Source organism: Coenobita brevimanus, chromosome 94, assembly GCF_032717465.1.
Source record: "Coenobita brevimanus isolate Jiangsu-jjx chromosome 94, ASM3271746v2, whole genome shotgun sequence".
Lineage (NCBI taxonomy): Eukaryota > Metazoa > Arthropoda > Malacostraca > Decapoda > Coenobitidae > Coenobita > Coenobita brevimanus.
The window spans coordinates 8,942,695-8,961,844 of NC_137047.1; the positions used below are offsets into that span (position 1 = coordinate 8,942,695).

Consider the following 19,150-nt stretch of genomic DNA (forward strand, 5'->3'; position numbering starts at 1 on the left):
AGGCACTGTAATTGCCCGCACTTCACTGCCACATCAGCAGTGTTGTAATCACTATTTTTCGCTCACACACCATTACCAAGTGCCAACCTCTTTCTGTTAATAATACTATAAACATATATGAACACTGCACATACGATAAACACCCACTCTGTGTTCACTGAGGCAGGAAAAAAGGCACTGTAATTGCCCGAACTTCACTGCCACATCAGCAGTGTTGTCACTCACACAGCTGGACAAATACTGATGTGTGTTTGGTCAGGGGTGGGGTGGGGGGCCCAGGGGGTGGGAGGTGGGGGCCTGGGGGGGTGGAGGAGGGAGGTGGGGGTCAGCTGGAGTGAAAGAACCTAATAGCTACTCTCCCTTGAAACAATTGGCGCACGGAAAAAATGCGCGGTATTCAAAATATTCACAAACATTCGAGAATGACACCCGCGGTTTGGTCCAGTTTTTACAATGTCATTCTGGGATGACACCCACGGTTAAAGGGTTAAAGGCTCCAACATGCTTGCATGTGTCAGCCTTGGTCACCTAATGGCGGCTCTCCACGCTGCATGATCCATTGCAGCCTCCCTGTTCAGTCCCTTAACCCTAAGGTCACACTTAATGACCTCGTCCCATGTCTTTCTCGGTCTACCCCTCATAACCCCACCCCCAGTATTAACACTTCTCACCTTCCTCACCCAATTATCATCCCCCATCCTCTCCACATGTCCAAACCACCTCAATCTACCTCTCCTCATCACAACACCAATGCACTCCAGTCCCATCCTACCTCTCAACTCTTCCATTGTAAACCCAGCCCCTCCAGGCCTTGGACGCAGGGACGCACTGCACATCCACCTAATCATTGTCATTTCTGTACGTCTGAGCTGGCGAATGTCTTCCTCCTTCACTGCCCAGGTCTCACTACCATACAAAATTACACTCCTAACACATGCTGCATACAAAGACCCCTTAGCACATAGGGAGAGCCCTCTCAATGTCAGGAGAGGCAAGAGCTCCCTGAACTTCTTCCAACCACTTCTCACCCTAGCCACAGAGCTAGCTCTAGCCCCACCTCCAGCACACAACATGTCTCCCAAATATCAAAACTCTTCCACGCACTCAAGAGATTCACCAGCAAGTTCAATCCTTTCACGTCTGACGTGTAGGAAAATATTATCCAAAAATCAGAGATTAACCCTAGAACATTATACTTGGTATGGCAGATAGTACTTACATTCAGCTTTCTCCAGAGACAGGTGTTGAGCCTTCGTGGACTACCCAAGGACTTGTGGAGACTTGCAGAGTTGGGTAACAAAATCTTCACTTTCACACCTCCAGCAACCCGGTTTCCCTTCTACCACAGCCTCATTCTGTCACAGTAAACTTTATACTACAACGTACAGGTAGTTTGGAATCCGTATTTGTACAATAAGCACTGAAAATAAAGCTAAAATCAACGAAGCGTATGGCCGACATGCAGCATGGCGGTGGTCTTCCCGTCACTGAACAAACATATCCATTTTCACAGCTAAAAACACGTATACTACATTATTTTCAATCATATTACTTCCCAAAAGATCAGCGCGGCGCGCTTTTTATTCTGCGTTACGCCCGTCACTTTATTCTCGCTCCTGTCGGCCACTTGCACTGACTTGGAAGAGCTAGAACTCGCCATAATGTCACTTTGAAAGCCTGTGGTAAACTGACGCTAAACAGGGGCAAACCGCGCAAAAAAAAGCTAGTGTGACAACTGGGGAAACAAGCGTTTCCTATTAGCATAAACTGCTTGTGAGAGGAGAGCGCAGATTTACAGTTCTGAGCAGTCAGAGCGCCGCCACATATCACAGCCAGGCTGGCCGGGCCGTGGTGGGGGTGAGGGGGGGAAAAAGGCGATACTTGGCAACAACGGAGGTCAGTAGTACAAAGGTAAAGTATGCTAATTGTAGCTAAAGGGTGGTGGTACTGATAGACAATACCAGCTGGAACATCCTTGCCCGCGTTTATTCAAAATTAACTCAATCGCAAACGTGACGATCCGCCGTTATGTCCTTTTTGGTGAGCGTCTCAAACGCGACGACCCGCGTTTTAGGGGTTAAAAACAGAGAAGGGGCATGGAGCAGTTGTGTGTGCCCAGTGTGGGCTGTAGGTGGTGAGTGAGGAGTGATTCAGCCAGGAGGCGTGTTACCTCGTCACGACAAGCGTGAACAACAAAAAAATCAGATTTGCCTATGGGGTGGCCTAAGGCTTCACAGCAATTTCGGATGGCAGAGAAAGGTGGCTTAGCCACAGGTAGACTGGTTCTATGTGACTGTCCCTGATGTTCTGCAATTCTTACTTGCCCAAAATAAGATGCATTACAGTGACTACGTTTATAATAATGTACAACAGAGGATTGTGGAGCGTCAGGGATTCGGTCTTTATGTTTGAACCATTGTCTGATGGTGTTGCTGGGTTTGAAAATTGTTCTAAGACATACTTGAGGGTAAAATTCCCTAACTAAACTCGATATATTATTATGTATGGAAAAACTTTTTGGACCTAAAAATGGCAGGATACAATACACAGGTGATTTGTTTACTGTGAGTTTAGAAGTAGGTGGGTTACGGATCTTATTTAGTTGTCTTCTGATATGGGTATGTGTGAAAGAAATTGGGAAACCATTAGAGAACAATGTTTTCGTAAGAATATTCAATTCTGAATGTAAAGCAGATGAACAAATATTATTAGCTCTGATCAACCAAGCTGACCAGAGCTTATAATATTTGTTCGTCCTGTTGTGCTTTACATTCGGAATTGAATTTTCTTACGAAAACGTTCTCTAATGGTTTCCCAATTTCTTTCACACATACCCATATGGAAAGACAACTAAATAAGATCCGTAACCCACCTACTTCTAAACTCACAGTAAACAAATCACCTGTGTACTGTATCCTGCCATTTTTAGGTCCAAAAAGGTTTTCCATATGTAATAATATATCGAGTGTAGTTAGGGAATTTTACCCTCAAGTATGTCTTAGAACAATTTTCAAACCCAGTAACACCATCAGACAACGGTTCAAACATAAAGACCGAATCCCTGACACTCCGCAATTCTCTGTTGTCTATAATTATAAACGTAGTCGCTGTAATGCGTCTTATTTTGGGCAGACTAAGAAGCAGTTACGAGTAATAACTGCAGAACATCAGGGACAGTCATATAAAACCGGTCTACCTGTGGCTAAGCCACCTTTCTCTGCCACCCAAAATTGCTGTGAAGCCTTAGGCCACCCCATAAGCGAATCTGATTTTTCCGTTGTTCATGCTTGCCGTGACGAGGTAACGCACCTCCTGGTTGAATCACTCCTCACTCACCACCTGCAGCCCACACTGGGCACACACGACTGCTCCTCGCCCCTTCTCTGTTTTTAAGGTTTGAATTATTTATTGTCTTATTACATGTTTTTAACATTTTTCCTTGTACTTTGTAGCATTCCACCAATGTTAGCTTTGAATGATTTATTTCCTCAACTTATTATAATTTTTCATTTGTATTTTTATCACAGACATGGTGTTTTATTTTGTTTTTTTTTTCTTTCTTTTTTGTATTTTTATCATAGACATCATGTTTACTTTGATTTTGTTGTGTTTTCCGTAGGTTTGAAAATGACAAACGAGTTGTCGAAACGTCAGCAATTTATTAAAGATATTCCTGATCAGGTAGGTGTTTTTCTTCATATTGAGACTATGCTTCCTGCATGGTGAATTTATTGCATTTGTATATATATATATATATATACAGTAATCACTCCAATATCCGGATCAATAGAGCCATCGGTAGGTTCGGATATTGGGCCCCAGCTTATGGACTTGTACTTACGGACCCTAACACAGAGAAACACCTATACAACTCCCTCCGGACATGCATAGCACCTATTTAACACCCAAATCACACCAATAAGGCACATAAATGACTGAAATAAATGCAATAGACACATAAAATGTGGGTTTAGAAGTATGTTCATACATTAATAAACATTCTGGTACTTATGGACTCTAACCGAACCTAACCTAACCGAACCTAACCGAACTCTGAAAAACACATTCCTACTGCACATGCATGAGGTAAGTTTAGTATGGAAAGAAGTACAGTATGACACTTTCTGGTAAGTATAGTATGGGAAAAAATACAATATGAAACATTCTGGTAAATATAGTATGGAAAATAGTACAACATGAAACATTTTGGCTACTTACAGCAAGTCCCTGGCCACCTCGATGAATAACCGCCTCCTCTCGGACTCTGACAGTAAGAACGATTTCCTGAAGCACTTGCACTACACTCTTCCTGAAGTCTTGCACTGAACTTAGTCACTAACACACAGAAGTCCGTTCTTTTCACAGTGTTCACTTTAGTCCAAATAATGTTCCATTAAATTTAAGTGTTGCACATTAACTTTTCCCAAGTTTTTTTAAGTTTCCAAAGCCAAAACAAAGAAGGTTAGTTACGTTAAATTTCTTTTCTACTTAGTCTTTTCTCCCAACTTGAAAACCTTAACACAACACACCGTTTTTTTCACTGCACAACACTCAAAATTCCCGTGTGGTCTAGTGGAAAAGTTCTTGCTGTTTATTCACTGTCAGAGCCCGAGAGTATCACTGGCAGGCGTCCAAGGGGTGCATCGGTGGGTAGTGGTGATGGCGTACCGACTACAGAAGACTCTGAAGACAGCCGCAAACTCACGTCGAGCGGTGACTCCACTGTAGCTGATGTGCTGGGCTGTGGCTCGGAGCATGAGGGCCTGTCTTGGGAGGCAACGGAGTGGAACCAGGGCTTGGCACAGCGGGGTCACGGGCCTGAAAAAACTGTCAATCGTTGACTGACGCAAGGACCGACGATTCTGGCGATTGATGATGCGCTGCCGGAAAGCACGCACTTCCTCCACGAGTCCCAAGGGCCCCATCTCCCTGTCGCAGTCCGGGTGTTCCAGGTAGTCTAGGACGAACTCTAGATGTTCCCGGAGTGCGCTCAGCTTGGGGATGGCTGGAGTAGTGTCCTGCTGGGCGGAGTCTGCATCATCATCGCCTTCGTCGTCGGAATCTTCAAGTTCGGGACTGACACCAGCAACCGAAGACGCGATCTCGATATCAGACAACGTCTGATACCCAGGATCGCCCTCGTCGTCGTCCAACCACTCACGAACATCGTCCACATCAACATCGTCGCCGTGCGTACGTAGCCGTGCATGGAAGTCATCCACGTCAAACCCTAGGAAATCGTACTCCACATCTGTTCCGAGAAGCAGACGAGACCAACCATTTTCAAGAGTTTTCACAGGGACTTCCTTCCATGCACTAGCCCAGTTGTACAGCGCAGACTTGATGTTGTAGCGGCGAAGGTTTTCCAAAGTCCGCTTGCCTCGAGTGTCACGTCCTTCCCTGCGCTCGTCCTCGTCCTCGAGAACCACCATCACCTCGTCCAGGAACTTCCGACGGTACAGGCGCTTTGTTGCCACGATCACTCCTTGGTCCATTGGTTGAATGAGAGCAGTCGTATTAGGTGGCAGAAACATGCACCTAATACGGCCATTCTCAGCAACCAAGTCCTTGTCGCACGGGTGGGCAGGTGCATTGTCGAGGAGAAGGAGAGCCTTTACCTGGTCGCGAGGAATTCCCAGTGTCTTCGTCTGGTAATGTATGACCTCCTTGACGAAGTGATGGTGAAACCAGTCTTTGAAAATCACAGCTGTGAACCATACTTTCAAAGAATGGTACCATACGACAGGAAGGACATCCATCACCCCACGAAGGCACCGAGGCTGCTTTGCACGGCCAACAATAACGGGCTTAAGCCGGTGCATGCCGTTAGCATTGGCACAACACAAAGCAGATATCTGTTCCTTAGAAAGCTTGCGGCCAGGTACACGCTTCTCCGTCTCATCGGCGAGAGTGTTCGTTGGCACCCGAGCGATAGAATAGGCCAGTTTCGTCAGCGTTATAGACTTGACCGAGAGTGAGGCCCTCCCTGTCGATCAAGCCTTTCACCTTGTGCCGAAACTCGTCCACTCCATCCTCGTTAGCGTCCAATGCTTCGCCATGTGCTTTACGGTTAGTAAGGCCATGTCGCAACTTGAACGCGAAGAGCCAACCCTCGGATGCCTTGAAGTCTAGGGCGTCGTGAAGCCTTGCAAACTTCTCAGCAGCAGCCTTCAGCTCCGTTCCACGTACCATCACACCAGCTGCACGTTGCTGTCGATACCAAATCAACGTGGAGCGGTCGATCTCTGCATACTTGGGAGTAAACATAACCTTCCTCTCCACGTTGCGTTTGCTTCTCGACGAGAAGTCAGCCGTGTACTGCATGAGCTTGTCTCGGGAACGCTTGATATCAAACAAAGTCGACCGGGCCAGGTTGAACTCGCGGAGAATGCGAGAGGAAGACCAACCCGCATCAACCTTCTCCAATATCTCCCGTTTCTTCTCCAGAGTCAACACCACTCTCTTCCTTTTCTCAGGAGGCGGGGCCATCATCACACACACTAAGAGTAGGGCAGAGAGCAGCAGGAGGCCTTGCAGCAAGTACGGCACCACCACAAAAGCGAGCACGTGGGCAGCCATGACGAAGAGCGTAGGTCTTGTCGCGGTGAGAGACAGGCGGGAAGTGGGGAGGATGCAGCGGCGCTCTATCGGACGTCGGAGGAATGACGAACCAAAACAATGCTCTCACGCGGCGCGCGGCAAGTTCAAATTACGGACGGCAAAAAATCGATTTTTTTTCCAATTTTTTTGTATTTTCGGACCATTTTGGGAATGTTTGATCCCAGGACGATAAGGTTCGGTTAGTGGGGATGTTCGGTTATTGGGCGTCCGGATATTAGAGGGATTACTGTATATATATATATATATATATATATATATATAAATACACACATACCGGTATATATACTGTATATACATATTATTTATATATATATATATATATATATATATATATATATATATATATATATATATATATATATATATACAGTACCCTCGTGTCCAGTACACGTTTGTCCAATTCTATCCTTATCCAGCATGGTCAGCAAAAAAAAAAAAAAAATTATTACTGTAGTACGGATATGTTGGGTTAGTATGGATCGGCCCCGCAAAATGGACCAAATCCGAGGAGTTCTTCTCTAGTACTGACGTGCTGTGTCCAGTACTATTGCCTGCGTGCCTGCGGGAAGATTGCCAACACTGAGGAATGTTTCCCTAGTACTGCAGCGCCAGTCCTGTGCGCCTTCCTCATGACTCGTGACGTGTGCCAGTCAACTTGCAGTATTGCACTTGCCCCTGATGATGAAGACGATGATGTGCCACTGTGTGACTATGAGGGATTTATGAGGGAGGTTGAGGCAGAGAGGCCTCCTCAGGATCCTGAAGACCCTCCTCCATGGGGTCACTAAGACCTTCTACAGCCATGGAAATCCCTCCCTCTTCCCTCCAAGCCCATCACCACTCACCTTAAAGGTTGGTAAAATCTTAGTTGTGTCAAAATGTAGTTAAGTTGAAATTTGGGGTGAGTTTTTCAAGGCATGTCTAACATTATTCATTTTTCCCATAAGGTTTGTTGTTTGTCCAGTACGGTAGTACTGTCTGACAAAAATACTGTACTGGATGCGAAGGTACTGTATGTATATATATTTACATTAAAGGTCCTGTAATCTGAATGGCAGGGGACTGAGGGCCTTTTGGACTATTGGGTGGTACCTCTGAAAACATTAGAAATACAGTATGTACACTCACGATCACTAATTTCTGCCCATGGGTGCCCCCTTCTTACCCCTGTGTATCCAGGGAAGAGGGGAGGGGGGGACGAAACACGTTCCACCCGCCTGTACCTCATTATATATATATATATATATATATATATATATATATATATATATATATATATACAGTATATATATATATATATACAGTATATATATATATATATATATATATATATATATATATATATATATACAGTATATATATATATATATATATATATATATATATATATATATACAGTAATCACTCTAATATCCGGACGCCCAATAACCGAACATCCCCACTAACCGAACCTTATCGTCCTGGGATCAAACATTCCCAAAATGGTCCGAAAATCCAAAAAAATTGAAAAAAAAAATCGATTTTTTGCCGTCCGTAATTTGAACTTGCCGCGTGCGCCGCGTGAGAGCATTGTTTTGGTTCGTCATTCCTCCGACGTCCGATAGAGTGCCGCTGCATCCTCCCCACTTCCCGCCTGTCTCTCACCGCGACAAGACCTGCGCTGTTCGCCATGGCTGCCCATGTGCTCGCTTTTGTGGTGGTGCCGTACTTGCTGCAAGGCCTCCTGCTGCTCTCTGCCCTACTCTTAGTGTGTGTGATGATGGCCCCGCCTCCTGAGAAAAGGAAGAGAGTGGTGTTGACTCTGGAGAAGAAACGGGAGATATTGGAGAAGGTTGATGCGGGTTGGTCTTCCTCTCGCATTCTCCGCGAGTTCAACCTGGCCCGGTCGACTTTGTTTGATATCAAGCGTTCCCGAGACAAGCTCATGCAGTACACGGCTGACTTCTCGTCGAGAAGCAAACGCAACGTGGAGAGGAAGGTTATGTTTACCCCCAAGTATGCAGAGATCGACCGCTCCACGTTGATTTGGTATCGACAGCAACGTGCAGCTGGTGTGATGGTACGTGGAACGGAGCTGAAGGCTGCTGCTGAGAAGTTTGCAAGGCTTCACGACGCCCTAGACTTCAAGGCATCCGAGGGTTGGCTCTTCGCGTTCAAGTTGCGACATGGCCTTACTAACCGTAAAGCACATGGCGAAGCATTGGACGCTAACGAGGATGGAGTGGACGAGTTTCGGCACAAGGTGAAAGGCTTGATCGACAGGGAGGGCCTCACTCTCGGTCAAGTCTATAACGCTGACGAAACTGGCCTATTCTATTGCTCGGTGCCAACGAACACTCTCGCCGATGAGACGGAGAAGCGTGTACCTGGCCGCAAGCTTTCTAAGGAACGGATATCTGCTTTGTGTTGTGCCAATGCTAACGGCATGCACCGGCTTAAGCCCGTTATTGTTGGCCGTGCAAAGCAGCCTCGGTGCCTTCGTGGGGTGATGGATGTCCTTCCTGTCGTATGGTACCATTCTTTGAAAGCATGGTTCACAGCTGTGATTTTCAAAGACTGGTTTCACCATCACTTCGTCAAGGTCATACATTACCAGACGAAGACACTGGGAATTCCTCGCGACCAGGTAAAGGCTCTCCTTCTCCTCGACAATGCACCTGCCCACCCGTGCGACAAGGACTTGGTTACTGAGAATGGCCGTATTAGGTGCATGTTTCTGCCACCTAATACGACTGCTCTCATTCAACCAATGGACCAAGGAGTGATCGTGGCAACAAAGCGCCTGTACCGTCGGAAGTTCCTGGACGAGGTGATGGTGGTTCTCGAGGACGAGGACGAGTGCAGGGAAGGACGTGACACTCGAGGCAAGCGGACTTTGGAAAACCTTCGCCGCTACAACATCAAGTCTGCGCTGTACAACTGGGCTAGTGCATGGAAGGAAGTCCCTGTGAAAACTCTTGAAAATGGTTGGTCTCGTCTGCTTCTCGGAACAGATGTGGAGTACGATTTCCTAGGGTTTGACGTGGATGACTTCCATGCACGGCTACGTACGCACGGCGACGATGTTGATGTGGACGATGTTCGTGAGTGGTTGGACGACGACGAGGGCGATCCTGGGTATCAGACGTTGTCTGATATCGAGATCGCGTCTTCGGTTGCTGGTGTCAGTCCCGAACTTGAAGATTCCGACGACGAAGGCGATGATGATGCAGACTCCGCCCAGCAGGACACTACTCCAGCCATCCCCAAGCTGAGCGCACTCCGGGAACATCTAGAGTTCGTCCTAGACTACCTGGAACACCCAGACTGCGACAGGGAGATGGGGCCCTTGGGACTCGTGGAGGAAGTGCGTGCTTTCCGGCAGCGCATCATCAATCGCCAGAATCGTCGGTCCTTGCGTCAGTCAACGATTGACAGTTTTTTCAGGCCCGTGACCCCCGCTGTGCCAAGCCCTGGTTCCACTCCGTTGCCTCCCCAAGACAGGCCCTCATGTTCCGAGCCACAGCCCAGCACATCAGCTACAGTGGAGTCACCGCTCGACGTGAGTTTGCGGCTGTCTTCAGAGTCTTCTGTAGTCGGTACGCCATCACCACTACCCACCGATGCACCCCTTGGACGCCTGCCAGTGATACTCTCGGGCTCTGACAGTGAATAAACAGCAAGAACTTCTCCACTAGACCACACGGGAATTTTGAGTGTTGTGCAGTGAAAAAAACGGTGTGTTGTGTTAAGGTTTTCAAGTTGGGAGAAAAGACTAAGTAGAAAAGAAATTTAACGTAACTAACGTTCTTTGTTTTGGCTTTGGAAACTTAAAAAAACCTGGGAAAAGTTAATGTGCAACACTTAAATTTAATGGAACATTATTTGGACTAAAGTGAACACTGTGAAAAGAACGGACTTCTGTGTGTTATTGACTAAGTTCAGTGCAAGACTTCAGGAAGAGTGTAGTGCAAGTGCTTCAGGAAATCGTTCTTACTGTCAGAGTCCGAGAGGAGGCGGTTATTCATCGAGGTGGCCAGGGACTTGCTGTAAGTAGCCAAAATGTTTCATGTTGTACTATTTCCCATACTATATTTACCAGAATGTTTCATATTGTATTTTTTCCCATACTATACTTAGCAGAAAGTGTCATACTGTACTTCTTTCCATACTAAACTTACCTCATGCATGTGCAGTAGGAATGTGTTTTTCAGAGTTCGGTTAGGCTCGGTTAGGTTAGGTTCGGTTAGAGTCCATAAGTACCAGAATGTTTATTAATGTATGAACATACTTCTAAACCCACATTTTATGTTTCTATTGCATTTATTTCAGTCATTTATGTGCCTTATTGGTGTGATTTGGGTGTTAAATAGGTGCTATGCATGTCCGGAGGGAGTTGTATAGGTGTTTCTCTGTGTTAGGGTCCGTAAGTACAAGTCCATAAGCTGGGGCCCAATATCCGGACAAAACCAATATCCGAACCTACCGATGGCTCTATTGATCCGGATATTGGAGTGATTACTGTATATATATATATATATATATATATATATATATATATATAGACTGTATATATATATATATATATATATATATATATATATATATATATATATATACAGTAGAAGTCCGATTTTTCGGCATCTATGGGACCAGGCAAGTGCCGAAAAATCAAAATTGCCGAATTATCAAAAACCCTACCCACTCAGTACCTTGTATGTTTCGGTGAACACTATCATCACTACTCATATCATTACAAATGTGTTTGGAGAGAGTACTGTATACTGTTTGATACTGTACAATACTGTAATGAATACAGTACTATACATGAATATGAAAAATAAAGAAATTAGTGAACATACTGTATATAATTGTAATGGTACAGTAGGCCTACAAGTTCACATGCACTTACCTCAACTTATAGTAGGTTCCTTATTTACATATGTACAACAGAAGTGGTTGATTGGAATCTGCTACTGCTGGAAGAAGTCCCCAGCAGTAGAAGGTCCTGCAACAGGCTGTAAGGACTCATGGAGAATTTCAAGACTGACGAAAAAAATCAGAAAATCTGCCGAACGATCAGAGATTTTTGTAAATGGGACTATTTCTCAAAACTGCCGAAATGTCCGATTTGCCGGGGAATTGGATACCGAAGAATTGGACTTTTACTATATATAGATAGATAGATAGATAGATATATATATATATATATATATATATATATATATATATATATATATATACAGTGTACTGTATATATATATATATATATATATATATATATATACACAGTATTTATATATATCATCATCATCCGGACCTCCTTTCCCACCCAAGGGCAGGGTGAGGAATATATATGTACAGTATATATATATATATGTACAGTATATATATATATATATGTATATATATATATATATATATATATATATATATATATATGTTCAGTATGTATATATATATCAACGGGTGGTTGGGGTTGATTGCTCGTGTAATGCCACTCAGGGATGAGTGAGGCTGGTCACTCTCATCTTAAATGTCGGGACCAATTGCCTAGCCCCGGGTTCCTATGCTTCTCATGGGGCAATGTAGGATTGGATGATGGAAGGATGTGTATATATATATATCATCATCATCATCATCCATTTGAGTATCCACTGCAGGACCTGCCTATCCCGACCGAAGTTGGGACGATACAGCCAATGTATCTCTACCAAGTGGCTTAGGCTGTCTGGTAGAGATTGTATGTAGGGTGAGAAGTACTTGTACGTGTAACTGTAGTGTTCGAGTGGCTTTGGATGTGTGTGTAGTCTGTGAACCAAGTGTAATCGACCCGCGCAAGCCGACTGGGTGCAAGCATACTTTATAGTAAGCGACACTGGTTCAACCACAGCACCCCTTATATCCGCAAATGCAGTACAAGGCCGGGTGTACACTCCCAAAGTTTTTTACCCTGGCGGGGCGCGAACCCTGGCTAACCCATGTACGAAACGCACACTCTACCACTGTAATATATATATATATATATATATATATATATATATATATATATATATATATATATATATATATATATATATATAAATAAAGTAGAAGTCCGATTTTTCGGCATCTATGGGACCAGGCAAGTGCCGAAAAATCAAAATTGCCGAATTATCAAAAACCCTACCCACTCAGTACCTTATATGTTTCGGTGAACACTATCATCACTACTCATATCATTACAAATGTGTTTGGAGAGAGTACTGTATACTGTTTGATACTGTACAATACTGTAATGAATACAGTGCAATACATGAATATGAAAAATGAAGAAATTAGTGAACATACTGTATATAAATGTAATGATACAGTAGGCCTACAAGTTCACATGCACTTACCTAAACTTATAGTAGGTTCCTTATTTACATATGTACAATAGAAGAGGTTGATTGGAGTCTGCTACTGCTGGAAGAAGTCCCCACCAGTAGAGGGGACGAAAAAAATCGGAAAATCTGCCGAACGATCAGAGATTTTCGTAAATGGGACTATTTCTCAAAACTGCCGAAATGTCAGATTTGCCGGGGAATTGGATGCCGAAAAATTGGACTTTTACTGTATATATATATACAGTAATCCCTCCAATATCCGACGTAATAGAGCCATAGGCAGGTCCGGATAGTGGTCCTGTCCGGATATTGGGCCCCAGCTTATGGACTTGTACTTATGGACCCTAACTCTGAAAAACACCTATACAACTCCCTCTGGACATGCATTGTACCTATTTAAGACCCAAATCACACCAATAAGGGACATAAAAGACTGAAATAAATGCAAAAGAAACATAAAATGAGGTTTTAGAGGTGAGTTTATACAATATTAAACATTCTGGGTACTTACAAGTCCCTTGCTCCTGGACTGGTTTGAACCGCCAGTTTGCAGTCCACAGTTAATCCTCTGCACTCTAAATTCTAATTTCTTAACACTGCACAACACTGTAAATTCCTGTGTGTTCTAGTGGCAAGGTATTGCAGTTTATTCACTGTTTATTCACAAAAAACAAGCACCTGTGGCTTGCACTGTTATGAGTATCTGCTCTCCATCGGAGTTAAGCTGTGACTGTTGATGTTGGTGGGGTAACTGAGTTGCCAGATCGCAACAGCCACATTACCAATCTCCTCAACTTTCATTACCAAATTTAACTTTTCATTATCAAATTCGTAAAGCTAGCATTTATTCTTTGCTAATTATATATACAAGTGGAAATACATGTAATCACTCTCCTTATAATTAACACCATGTTGATTGTTTTCACGCGCTGTAGGGTAGCAGATTAATCAGAGAGAGCAAACAATCCACCATCTCCATCCTGTGTATCCTCATACATGTGAAAAATCCATTTGGTAATGCATTATTCTAATGCATTACCAAACGAATTTTTCATTACCAAATTGGCCCACACTTGGTAATGAAAAATACCAAATGGCAACCTGACAGGGGAGGGGGGAGGGGGAGGAAGGAAGGGGTGAAGGGACCATGGTGTAACAGCTGTTCGGCGCCAGGCGGGAATTTCAAATTATGGGAGGGAAAAAAGTCAGATTTTTTTCGAATTTTTTGCGGTTTTTGGCCCATTTTGGGAATATTGGATCCCAGGAGGATTATGTCCGGTTAGTGGGGATGTTCGGATATTGTGCGTTCGGATATTAGAGGGATTACTGTGTATATATACTGTATATATATTGTGGTAGGTGGGGGCGCTCACCATCCACTCACTCGATGCTGTGCTGCTCTCGGGTGTCTGCCCTTTCCTCTCCGTCCTTCTTTCCTTCCATTCTCTTCTGTCTTTCTTTCCTTCATTCTTTCCTTGTCTTTCTGCCTACGGGTGACTTTACACTCCCTCTTCTGTCTTTCTTTCCTTCATTCTTTCCACTTCCTTCAGCCTGTGGGTGACTCTACACTGAGTGACAAGCCAAATGGTTTCCTGTGCACCAGGAAACCATTTACTACACTGGGTGGTAACCATATAACCAAATTTTGGCGCCTGATGGTTTAGTGGGCAATAAAGGTGCTCCGACCGTATTGAACTGGTGAAGGTTTATATCCAAAGGGTGGTTGGGGTTTATTGCTCACATAATGCCACTCAGGGATGAGTGAGGTTGGTCACTCTCGTCTTAAATGCCAGGACCAACTTTTCTAGCCCCGGGCTCCTACGCTCCTCATGGGGCAACATAGGATTAGATGATGGATGGATGGATGGATGATATATATATATATATTTATATTGTATATATGTACTGTACCCTCTCCTGGTGACGACTTGAGCTGCCTGGAACCACTGTCTGTGTCACTTCTTCATTTCTGCAACATTCGTGGCCTTTCCTCCAACTTTCGCTCTGTTGAACACCACCTCTCCTCCTCTAAACTTTACCTTCTTTTTCTAACTGAGACTCATCTGTCTGAGGCAACTGACAGCAAACCCTTCTCTGTATCCTCCTACTTTCTCTATACTCATTTCAAAGCCAAAGGTGGCTGTTGTGTATATATATACGCAACAACTTACCTTGCTCTAGTGTTCCTGAACTTGATTCTTCTGAATTCTCTACACTCTGGCTTCAGCTTTCCTGTCATTCTCTGACTAAATATATCTGTGCTGTTTACTTATCTCCTAATTCTACTGACTATCAAAAGTTCTTTGACTGTCTTACTTCTACGATGGAACACATTCTATCCATTTCTCCTTTCTCTGAAATCTCCATTCTAGGAGATTTCAATATTCACCACCACCTTTGGCTCTCCTCACCTTTCACTGATCAACCTGGTGAACAAGCCTACATCTTTTCTGTCCTTAACCCTTACACCGCGGGCATGTTCCCCAATGTTTTGTGTGTCCCGCGGGGTTATTCGGGCTCCGACAGACTCTCAAAAAATATTTGCCAAAAATCAGTTATTAGTCCTAGAACATTAAATTACATATGCATATGGCACATACCTTCAGCTTTCTCCTGGGATGTTTCTTGAGCCTTCGTCGATTACCGTAGGACTTGTGGAGACCTCTGAAGTTGGGTAACGAAGTCTCCACTTTACACTTCCCGACAACCCGTAATATGGTTACCACAGCCAGATATTAACACTATAAACACAACTCTATGATTATCAAGTAGTTTGGGATCCATACTCCAAAAAAAAACCACTGTGAAAGCAATGAAAATTACGAGCGCGTATGACCTTCCCACTTGCGCTAGTTCGCTGTTGGTATTCTGTCATTTATTATTCATAAAACCCCTCACACTTTATATTTCTATTACTGTATAACACTTATATATATCTACAGTCTGTATCCATAAGTTTCCTTCAGTAGTATTAGTTTATTGTCACTGTAGGGATTCAATTTCTTTCAGTAAAATACGTAGCATTCACTTTCTCGTCCTCTATACTAGCATTGAGAGTGAATGTCATTTTCACCTTCACTCTCATAACTCATAGTATTCATACATGCTAGAGTGAAACTTTCACTTTCATTACTCCTAGGGTATATAATCGTATTCTCATAATACTACTCATTTACACTTCTATTTACGTTCTCTGTTTTATATACGTTATTTACATTTCTATTTTATTTACACTGTGTTATGCACTGTCACTTGAAGTAACTTATAAAACTATTTTCCACTGTTCACGTATATTTACATTCATTACTTTCACTTGCTGTTTACACATTATTTACAATTCCACTTGCACTGTTTTACTCAATAGAAAGATCGTAGTCACTCTTTTATCAATTGTCAGCCCTTTACCTCTTTCCACACGAGGTTTAGTAGGGGGTAAAGGTCACATGGCCCTTTGCATGGGGGTGAAAAGTGGCTGAAGTTAGCAGGAGCAAACAGACGTACCTTCACATTGGAAGATGAGAGTGAAGTGATAAGGGTGGGCCGGGGTGGTGGCCTACCTAGGGAAATATATTACTGCCAACGTAAGCCTCTTGACAGCTGCTAATATATAGCAGTTAAATGATTGGCAGGAAATCTAGACAATACATTATAAATTAGGTAGTTCCAGGTGAATGTAAATATCACTTAGGCTTCTCCCTTCCCTCCTTATATGTATATTTATTACAAAAATAGATTATACGGCATATTTCAAGGGGAAGTAAACAGCGAAAATTAGCAAACGAGTGCACGTGAGGTGTTGTCAGGTGATAATTAGCCAGTTCCAGGTGTATGGCACTATCACTTACCTTATTTCTTTTTTGTATATATTATTTGGTATAGGAATGGGCATAGGGCTTATTTCAATGGATGAAATCAGTGGAAAATTCCAGGGAAGATTTACTTAGCTTAGAATACAGTGTGTTGGCCTGCAATAATTAGGTAGTTCCAGGTGAATGTAAATATCACTTAGGCTTCTCCCTTCCTTTCTTATGTATATTTTTATTACGAAAATAGATTATACAGCGTATTTCAAGGGGAAATAAACAGCGAAAATTAGCGAACGAGTGCATGTGAGGTGTTGTCAGGTGATAATTAGCCAATTCTAGGTGTATGGCACTCTCACTTACCTTATTTCTGTCTTGTATATATTATTTGGTATAAGAATAGGGCATAGGGCTTATTTCAATGGATGAAATCAGTGAAAAATTCCAGGGCAGATTTACTTAGTGTGGCACGGCCGGGCAGCCGAGAGGATAGGGTAATGGAGGGGGGGTAGGGAAGGGAGTCAAGAACGGGGAAAAATGGCTAAATTGTCAACAATGGATGGGAGTACAGATGAGATTAGGAGTGCTGACTAGTGTTGGACATTGGCAGTACTGATAGATGATACAAGCCACCACTTGAAAGCCCAGGTGAATTCAGAATAACACAGAATCACAAAAGTGACGCCCCGTGGTATGATCCCTCGCTCCCAAGCGTCACGAAAGTGACGCCCCGTGGTTAAGGGGTTAATGACCTAGAGCAGCTCGTACAGCATCCTACCCATGTCCCTGACCACCTTGGAGAGAGCTCCAACATACTTGACCTTCTTCCTTTCAACTAATCCTTCTGCATACACTGTTAATCTTTTCTGTCCATTGGGCTCCTCTGATCACACCCTTATCACCTTAACCTGTCCCATTGCTCCAGTACGGGCTGTGGACCCTCCAAAGAAACGTCGTCTGTGGCACTTTGGAGCTGCGGATTGGGAGGCCCTCAGGCAGAACATCTTTGATTTTCCCTGGAATGATTATTGCTTCCATGGCCGGGAGCCATATGAGTGCGCCTTGCGCGTTACGGAGGTTATTCTCTAGGGCATGGAAACATACATTCCATTCTCATGTTCTTTGACTAATGCAAGCAAGCCTTGGTATAATCACGCTTGTTCTAATGCTGTCTGCAACAAGGAAAGGGCCTATAAAAGGTACCGGAGCCAACCCACCCCTGAATCACAATTTTTACGTTTCTGCCTGGATTCGTGCTAAGTCTGTTCTTCGGTCTGCTCAAAATAATTTCATCCATGCTAAGTGCCCTCAACTCGCCAACTCAAATTCTTCCCACTTCTTCTGGCACCTCGCCAAAGACCTTTCTAACAACTTTACCTCATCATCCTTCCCTCCTCTTTTCTACTTTGATGGTTCTGTAACTATTTCTTCTACTGATAAAGCAGATCTCTTCACTCAGACTTTCTCCTCCAATTCCACCTTAGACGATTCCGATGTTGTTCCTCCATCACTTCCCCCCTCTGACGTTCTCATGGCTGACATTAAAATTTCTCCAGCTGATGTATTTTCTGCCATCACAGGCCTCAGTACTAACAAGGCATATGGACCTGATGGAGTCCCTCCAGTTGTTCTCAAGAACTGTGCTTCTGTGCTTGCACCCTGCCTAGGTAAACTCTTTCGCCTTTGTCTTTCAATTTGTACCTTTCCTTCTTGCTGGAAGTTTGCTCTCATTCAGCCAGTCCCAAAGAAGGGTGACCATTCCCAGCCCTCTAACCATCGTCCAATTGCTTTAACATCCTATATCTCAAAAGTTTTTAAGTCAATTCTTAATTGGAAAATTTTAAAGCATCTTTCCTATCACAACATTCTTTCTGATTGTCAGCATGGGTTCCATCAGGGACGCTTCACTGGCGATCTTCTCACCTACCTTTTAGACACCTGGTCATCCTCCTTTTGGGACTTTGGCGAAAGCTTTACCATTGCACATGACGTCTCAAGGCTTTTGATGGAGTCTGGCATTAATTTTTAATTTCCAAACTGGCCTCTTACAGTTTCTACCCTTCTGTCTGTGCCTTTATCTATAGCTTCCTTTCTGGTTGTTCTATAGCCACTGTTGTAGACAGCCATTGTTCTTCTAGATCAATCAACAGTGGTGTTCCTCAGGGCTCTGTCCTATCACCAACTCTCTTCCTTTTATTCATCAGTGACCTTCTAAGCAGTACATCTAACCCTATCCACTCATACGCTGATGACTCCGCTCTTCACCTTTCCATTTGATTCTCGCAACGTCCATCTCAACAGTTACTTCAGCAAACAAGGGATGAGGCTATGGCACACCTAATGTCTGACTTGGCTCGTATCTCTGAGTGGGGTAAAAAT

At 43.7% G+C, this 19,150-nt stretch overlaps 1 protein-coding gene across 1 annotated transcript in view; it reads left to right on the forward strand.

The window, feature by feature from the left end:
* Nucleotides 1-19,150, forward strand: part of LOC145412962 (uncharacterized) — a 121,278-nt gene that overhangs the window by 11,293 nt on the left and 90,835 nt on the right. The gene's annotated exons all lie outside the window — the stretch shown is intronic.